The sequence below is a fragment of the Felis catus genome, chromosome X (genome assembly GCF_018350175.1).
Source record: "Felis catus isolate Fca126 chromosome X, F.catus_Fca126_mat1.0, whole genome shotgun sequence".
NCBI lineage: Eukaryota > Metazoa > Chordata > Mammalia > Carnivora > Felidae > Felis > Felis catus.
The window spans coordinates 98752977-98762571 of record NC_058386.1 but is presented as its reverse complement, the minus strand read 5'-3'; positions in this window follow the sequence as shown (position 1 = coordinate 98762571).

The window sequence follows — 9595 nt, the reverse complement described above, 5'->3', positions numbered from 1 at the left end:
AGCACATTGGAATTAGAAATCAATTTTTTTCTCCTTCTAATGTATCTTTAATGCTTTCTGACAAATTTTAATATCATAACTAGAAAAGGTAATCCATTTAAAAAGTCCAGATTCATTTTCACAGATCAGTCAGTAAGAATACTTATGGCAGGGGGCACCTGGATGGTTCACTCTGTTAAGCCTCCGACTTCGGCTCAGGTCATGATCTCGCACTTGTGAGTTCAAGCCCTACATCAGGCTCTGTGCTGACAGCTCAGAGACTGGAGCCTACTTCAGATTCTGTGTCTCCCTCTCTCTCTCTGCCCCTCCCCTGCTCGTGCTCTCTCTCTCAAAAATAAATATTAAAAAATAAGAATACTTATGGAGCTGAAAAATAAACTCATATTGTCAGATCTGTTAAACCTTGGTATGTGCCTGAGCAGCCTCTTTTTCCTGGTTTTAGCTTCTACCCAATGCTATGTCTTTTCTCCATTTCTGTGCCTCCCACGTGGAAAATATCCCAATAAATATGTTTTTATAATTTTAATTTGCTCTGATTCCAGTCAGTAATAAATATGCATTACATAAAAATTAGAAAAGTCATCACTTTTACAAAAGAAAATTCAAAATATTCCCTAACTCAAGAAATAACCACAATGAACATTTTAATATGTATGTGTATATATATATACACACATATATATTATATATATTATATATTTATTAATTATTTATTATTTATTATTATTTATATATATAATATATAATATATGTATATATTATATATACATATATAATATATATAATATATATATACATATATATATAATATAGGGAGGTGTGTGTATATATATCCCAAACACATGCACACATACCCCTGTGTGTACCTGCATGTCTATGTTCATGTATACCTGCACATCTAAATATGTACATTTATATAAATAAATGTATATGTAGATATAAATATGGAAATACTTTAAATTTTTTTAAGTTTATTCATTTATTTTGAGAGAGAGAATGCAAGCAGGGGAGGGGCAGGGAGAGAGGGAGAGAGAGAATCCCAAGTAAGCTCTGCACTGTCAGTGCGGAGCTGATGTGGGGCTCAAACCCATGAACTGCAAGATCATGACCTGAGCCAAAACCGAGTCACACTTAACTAACTGGGCCACCTATATGGAAATGTTTTATAAACAAAAGGTTACAAATATTAAGTATCCTTTTGACTTTTCATTCTATAAGACTAAGAGCATTGTCTATCTCCCATAGAAGAATAAGGAAAACACCTTGGTTATTCATGAATCATTAATCCTTAACATTGTGACAATATTTCATAGTGGTTAAGAGCAGAGTTCAACAAATGAATAGCCCACAGTCTACATCCCTCCATTTGTTTTTGTAAATAAAGCTTTATTGGACACAGCCTTTTCCATTAATTTATATATTGTTTATGACTGCTTTTATTCTACAACAGCAGAGGTGAGTACTTGCAAAAGAGACTATATGGCCTACGAAGCCTAAATAGATTTATTATCTATCGCCTTACAGAAAAATTTGCCAATTCCTCGCTAAGAGCATGGAATCTATAGTCTGCCTGCCTGTGCTAAAATTCCAGCTCCAACACTGACTGACTGTGTGCCTTGGGCAAGCCACTTCAACTCTCTGAGGCTCAGTTTCCTCATCTTTATAAAATGGAAATAATAACACCTTCTTCATAGGCTATCAGAAAGATTAAAAATGAAATGTAAGGTACTTGCAACTGTTACAACATTAAAACCTAATAAATGCTTGCAATTGTTATTTTTTATAAGCACACCAAATATCAACGAAAGCAATCACATACAGTATATCTTTGGCCCAGTACAATACCCTTGGGGAATGGACTTAATCAGCTGCATCTTTCTTTTGTTTTTCTTTCAGTACACAAAATGGAGTCTTAGAGAAACAGGAAATCAGCCTGTTTATATAAAAAATGAAGTATACCAGCTCTTTCCCTTAGGAAAAGCCCTAGCACAGGAGGCTGAATCCCTTACCCATTCAGTTGGCAGAGCCAAAGAGAGAGCAACAAAGGAGGTTTGAAACAAATTCAGATCTGGACATAAATGTTTAATATGCTGCAGGAATATATACAAGCTGTAGGAATTTCCCTAATCTCATATCACAGTTCCATTTCAGCATCAGTAAGGAGGCTTTGTGTACATCAAGATGACACCTTCCCAGCAATATCATTACACCAAATGTGTGGCGACCCACTCTCTTCACTTACCAACTAATTTAAAAGCATAAAAAAATGTGGAAATAGGAGTACCTGGATGGCTTAGTTGGTTGAGTTATTCGACTCGAACTCAGATCAGGTCTTGATCTCAAGGTCATGAGTTCAAGCCCTGTGTTGGGCTCCATGCTGGGTGTGAAGCCTACTTAAACACATACACACACAACAACAACAACAACAAAAATGAAGTGGTAATAATGTTAGGTGATAAAGTAGTTGGATTTGGGTTTAAACAAGAAATTATTACACCATAATTTATTTTCTTAAGCCTATTTCTTAGAAGCTTTAAAATATTATTTTCTTAAAACTTAGCATCTTTTCTGACAGTATTATCAAGCACTACAGAAGTAAGAGGAAAGTTTACTCGGATAAATTGCTTCAGACAAAGTAAATCCAGGGAACCTACAGACTGATTTATTTCTATCCTCTGAAGTTGGGCTTTTGTGAGCCGCTAAGGAGAACTGAACTGGAGTTTTCTTCTAACTTCAGTATTCATCCCTCCCAACAGACTAGATAGGCATATGGGTGGATGTGGCATGGAAAAGAATGGGACACAATATGATATGGTAGTAATTAGTCTCTCCACAAATTGATGCTCATCATTTTTCTCGATTTTTGGTTTCAAGTCCAGATAAAAATGCGTGCAACATTTTACACTATAACAAAACAGTTAGGACAATGGCTTATTATTTTTATTCTGGAATTATTCCTTTCTAGAATATGGGGATATTCCTTTGGGCCACTTGTAGGTAAAAATGTGAGGAAACATGATATGATATAATAAGCTCATATCGCCAAACACTACACTTAGATAACAAGTATGGTCTGTTTCACCAGCATGGGATAAAAATATGACCTCAAGTCTCACCATAGTTCCATTTCTGCATCAGTGAGTTTTGAGGGCACCTAGGTGATACCCTCAAACATCATTATACTGCTAGAGGGGCACACCATACCTCTTCCAATGTTGACTATCTTTTATTATTAGTCATGGCTCTTTCTGGAATTCCTCATCCAACCATTTCTGCCTATGGAATTTTTTTTAAAGTAAGCTGTATGCCCAACATGGGGCTTAAACTCCCAACTTAGAGATCAAGAGTTGATGTTCTAGGGGTACCTGGGTGGCTCAGTCAGTTGAGCATCCAACTTCAGCTCAGGTCCTGATCTCACCGTTTGTGAGTTCGAGCCCTGCTGAGCATGGAGCGTGCTTAAGATTCTCTCTATGAAGAGGCACCTGGGTGGCTCAGTTGGTTGAGCGTCCAACTTTGGCTCAGGTCATGATCTCGTAACTCGTGAGTTCGAGCACCGCATCGGGCTCTATGCTGACAGCTCAGAGCCTGGAGCCTGCTTCAGATTCTGTGTCTCCCTCTCTCTTTGCCCCTCCCCCACTCACACTCTGTCTCTCTCTCCTTCAAAAATAAATAAACATTAAAAAACATTTTTTAGGGGTGCCTGGGTGGCTCAGTTGGTTGAGGGACCGACTTTGTCTCAGGTCATGATCTCGCGGTCTGTGAGTTCAAGCCCCGCATTGGGCTCTGTGCTGACAGCTCAAGAGCCTGGAGCTTGCTAAGGATTCTGTGTCTCCCTCTCTCTCTGCCCCTCCCCCACTCATGCTCTGTTTTTCTCTCTCTCTGTCAAAAATAAATAAACATTAAAAAAAATTTTTTTAAATAAGAGACTCCTGAAAAACCAATGGGTCAAAGATGAAATCAAAAGAAAAACCAAAGAATATCTTGAAACAAATGAAAATGGAAACACAATAAACCTCAAAATTTATAAAATAATTATTTAATAATTGACACGACTAAAAGGAGAAATAGAAAATACAATAAGAGCACAGGGAGATTTCAACATATTTCTCTCAACAACTTACCAGACAAAAATTCAATAAAGCTATAGAAGATATAAATAACACAACTGACAAACTGGACTTAACATATAAAAAACACTGCACTGAATTTTGCAGAATATATATATTTCAAGTGATCATTGAACATTTACTAAAATTGACTACATGCATTACAAAGCAACAAGTTTTTTTAAGTTTATTTATTTTGAAAGAAAGAGAGAAAGAGCAATTAGGGGAGGGGCAGAGAGAGAGAGGGAGAGAATCCCAAGCAGGCTCCATACTGTGCAGAGCCCAATGGAGGGCCTGAACTCACGAACCATGAGATCCTGACCGAACCACAGCTGGACGCCTGAGCCACCCAGGCGTCCCCAAAGCAACAAGTTTGAAAGGAATAAAATCACAGAATATGTGATCTCAACAGACTGAGGATAATCTAGAAATAATAAGACAATAACTAGAAAGTCTCCACATGTTTGAGAGATAAGAAATTCATTTTGTAAATACTCCATGGATAAAAGGAAAAAAACTCTCAGTGAAATTTTAAAAATATTTTGAACTGAATTATAGTGAAAATATGCTCTGTCAAACTTTTGGGATGCTGTGCTTGGAAAGACATTTAAGCAGGGCTGTCTACATAATTTGCCAGGCCCAGTGCAAAATGAAATTGCATGGCCCTTTGTCCAAAAAGCTGGGCTGTAAGGGGAAGTCCCATTAAAGATACTATATAAAGCTTTGTCCTTTTCATCACATTCTTGCTCTCAACTTGTTGTGGTATTTTCTATTTGCTATTTAAATATAATCTTAAGAATCTTTAAGAAAGAAAATTTTTAATTTTAAACTCTTAGCATGAATTTTTACTGTTCATCTTTATGTTCTGCATAAACATACGACATATTTACATGTGAGAATCCTGTAAACATGGAGCATCACAAACACCATCTACAAACAGGGTAGCAAGGAATTTCAGACATGTGTATGGCACATATTACCAAGTTCATGTGCATGCTCTATTGCCCCATAAGATTCCATTTTAGAAGCAGTACTAAGATAAAATAAAAAATTTTAAGATGGCAACAGCATAAACCAAGTTGGGGGTGGGGAGGGCTTCTGAGTGTGGTACCCTGTGTGACTGCATAGGTAACAATCCATGAAAGTGGCCTTCTCCTTAAGTGTATATCTTAGAAAAGATAAAAGGCTGATAAATCAAGGCAGATCTAGTATCTATCTCAAGAAGTTAGAAAAAGGACACAAAATTAAACTCAAAGAATGTAGAAGGAAGGAAATAAGGAAGAGCAGGAATGAAGTAGAAATCAAATATAAACATCAACAAAGACAGACGTTGGTTCTTTGAAGAGAGAAAATTGAAACACCCCTAGCAATGTAATTCCCACATTAAAAGAACAATCTAATTATTATCTTAATACATGTAGAAAAAGCACTTAATAAACCTCAAAGAAAACTTTCCCTAATCTGATGAAGAGAATCTCACCTTGTGGGCCTAAGATGCTCCTGCCCTGCCCAGAGACACCTTTATAAACCGTAAACAAATAAGTAAAGTATAGAGTAGGTTAGCAAGTGATATGATCAGGTAAGAAAAAAAAAGAGCAGGAAAAGTATGTAAGAGTACTGAAGGAGGGTTTCAAGTTAAAGTCAAAGAATCAGGGAAGGCCCCGGTAAGAAGATGACCTTTTTTATATATTAAATATAATTTATTGTCAGATTGGTTTCCATACAACACCCAGTGCTCATCCCAACAGGTGCCCTCCTCAATGCCCATCACCTACTTTCCCCTCTCCCCCACCCCAGATGAAGTGAGGGAACAAGGCATACAGATCACTGAGGGAAGACGACTGGAGGCAGAGGAAACAAGTGCTAAAGTCCTAAGGAAGACAATGCCCAGTGTGTCACAGGCACAGCCAGTGTGGCTGGAACAGAGTACTGGGGAGAGGATATAACATCAAAGTAATGAGAGTTTGGATCACAGAGGGCTCCATAAGGCTATAGGCATTACCTGGGTTTCAACTAACATGATATGGGAGGTATTGGAAAGAGGGATTTGAACATGACTGGATTTATGAATAGGATTGCTCTGACTGCTGTATTAAGAACAGACTGAAAGCTAGCAATAATGGAAGCGGGGGAGACCAGTTATGAGGATATTTCAATAATCAAGGTGACAGATTGTTAAAGTTTGAACTAAGGAGGAAGTAGTAGAGTTGAGAAAAAGATAAGGTTTTCTTCTCTACCTCATCACCAAATTGTGTACCATTTCTGAAAGGCCCTGTGGCATAACCAGGGAAAACAATTTTACAATAACCTTCATCTTCCAAAACAAGTCACACTGCTGCTTCAGTGCATGATCTTTTAATTCTCCCCATTATAAAATTTCTCAGTCCTCCCTCAGGTAGCGCTTCCCTAATTAAACAGTGCATCAGTGGCCCAGTGTCTAAATTATCAATAGCACATTTGTCAGTCAACAGTAATTCAGGCAAGATGTCAAAATATGGGAAATATTTTTTATAAAACTGCTACAGGTAAGGATGAAGATTGCAAGCTCTCCCTGGGCGATTTGTGAGTTAAGGTAAAAGGTAAATGAAAGGAAGAGGCACTAGTATGCAATTACTACCCTGGTTTCCCTTCAAATGCAGCACACTTGAATCTCTTTTATCTTGTTAAATTGATTACAGGCCTTGAAGTTTCATCACTCCAGGAACCATAATGAAGGGTAACCTGCCATGTATTAGTCTAACCCTAGATTACAATTCAAGTCAATAAAATCAGGAAACTACCAAAAATGGTCATTAATGCCATAAACGAATTCAGATAATCTAATTCAACTGGTCTCTTACAAGAACAGGAATACAAATTGCTGTGCTGGGTTATTTGGGGAAGAAGAAAGGGAATGAAAAAAATAAGGAAATGCTTCTCTGTTGATACTAGCTAGATGATCTATGTTTGGGATGGTTAGAACAGAAGTCAGGCTACAAGTCCCATGCCAATGCTAAAAATACTTTTTGAAAAAGTTAAAAATTTACCAACCCATGGTCACATGTGGGCTGAGAGCATATTGTGTTTGGCCCAAGTAGTAATTTATTTTTTTAATTAATTATTGAGAGAGAGAAAGCACGTGCAAGTGAGTAGGGGAGGGGCAGAGAGAGAGGGAGAGAGAGAATCCCATTCAGCATGGAGTCTGACTCAGGGCTCCATCCCACAACATGCGAGATCATGACCTGAGCCAAAACCAAGAGCTGGACACTTAACTGATTGAGCCACCTAGGCACCCCTGGCCCAACTAGGGGCCAGAAAATGAAAAAACATTATTAGTCAATTTCCACCACTAAATTTGGATACACAAAATGCAGACCTACCTCAAATTCAGATTAGATCTCAGCAACCTTGGGTTTAGTCATGGTTTCTCCATTAACTAGCACAACATTAAGAAAACCTGTTAACTTTTCTGGGCCTCAACTTCCCCAATTTTTTAAAGTCTATTTATTTTGAGAGAGAGAGGAAGAGAGCGCACAAGTGGGGAAGGGAGAGAGACAGAGAGGGAGAGAGATTCCCAAGCAGGCTCTGCACCACCAGTGCAGAGCTCGAAGCAGGACTCAAACACACAAATCGTGCCTCAACTTCCCCATTAAAAAAAATGGGCTTCAGGGACCTGACTGGCTCAGTTGGAAGAGCATGATCTTGGGGTTGTGAGTTCGAGCCCCACATTGGGTGTAGAGATTACTTAAATAAATAAAACTTAAAAAAATAAAAATAACAAAAATGGGCCTAGATACAAATCTGTCTCCCACCTATTCTACATTCCTAGAAAGTACTAAAGAATTCACAGACACACATCAAAGGAGAGGAAAGGGATTACTCAACAAAAGATGCCAGAGGTTAGCTGCTTAGGGACAAAAAAAAAAAACAAAAAACAAACCAATCATGATCCAAACTTCATATCATGTGCCAAAATAACTCAGATGGATAAAAGTATAGATGGTAAAAAAAAATTTGCAGCACAAAAATGAGAAGAAAATGTTTGCTTAAATGGTCATGTCATCAGATGGTACAGAATTTTATAAATTTAAAGATGGAAGAAATACAAAAGGAAAATATTGGAAACCTTCTACACAAAAAAAAGGAAACTAAAATACTTATAAATATTAACAAGCATAAGAGGCAAATGCAAAATGAGAAAATACATTGGGGTATGTCCAACCTCAATTTGACAGCATCTGCCTCTCTAAGTCCTAGACAAAAGGGAAGGAGGGGTGTAAACTGTTAGTAGCTAGGGGGGATATGTTTAAGTTCATAGACCTAATAACCACATGACTGCTCCACAACCAAATTAGAGGGCTGTAACTAAATGCCTGAATAACTACCCAACAGCAACCACCCTGTAAATTAGACAACTCCACGGGGTAGGCATCACAGGGGTTGTTACCCTAATTTTGTAGATGAGAAAACAGGCACAGAAAAGCTAAATGAGATTGCCAAGTCATAACAACGGATAAGTATTAAAACCAACTTTGGAACCCAGCTGGGATTCTGCCTCAGTTGACCCACCTGTGAAATGAGGAAGTTGGTTAGAACCCTGGTTCTCAAAGTGCATGTTTTGGCCAGCATCAGCAGCCTCCCATGGGAACTTATCAGAAATGCAAATTCTCAGGTCACCCCAGACCCTGGAAGCCTGACCTTGGCAGTGGGGCCCAGCAATCTGTGGTCCAATAAGCCCTTCAGGTGATTCCCATGCACACTCAAGTTTGGAGAACCACTGGATTGCATGATTTCTAAGGTCTCTTACAACCTAAAATATTTACATTAATATTTGAGCATTAATCTCCAGGGCATTTTGCATAAAACCATGTAGTCTTCCTGATCTGGAACCAAAAGGTTAAAAAAAAAAAACGAAGTATCATTGGAGTTTGTTAGTGGGAGAAAACACTCCTTTCCCTTGGTGGAATCTATACCTATTGTGTTTGTTAAAGCTACCTATCTTATTTGGGGAGCCTGGCTGGCTCAGTTGGTAGTGCATGTGACTCTTGATCTCGGGGTCATGAGCTTGAGCCTCATATTGGGAAAAGAGTTAATGTTATTAATTTTATTTAATAGATTTTTTAATGTTTTTTTTAATTTTTTTAATGTTTATTCTTGAGAGAGAGACAGAGCACTAGCTGGAGATGGCAGAGAGGGAGGGAGACACAGAATCTGAAGCAGGCTCCAGGCTCTGAGCTGTCAGCACAGAGCCCGATACAGGGCTCAAACCCAAGAACTGAGAGAACATAACCTGAGCCGAAGAGACACTTAACTGACTGAGCCACCCTGGTGCCCCAATGTTTATTTGTTTTTGAGAGAGAGAACGAGCATGCATGGGCAGGAGTGGGCAGAAAAAGAGAGGGATGCAGAGGATTCTAAGTGGGCTCTGTACTGACAGCAGAGAGTCCGATGTAGGGCTCCAACCCACGAACTATGAGATCATGACCTGAGCTGAAAGACACTTAACCAAC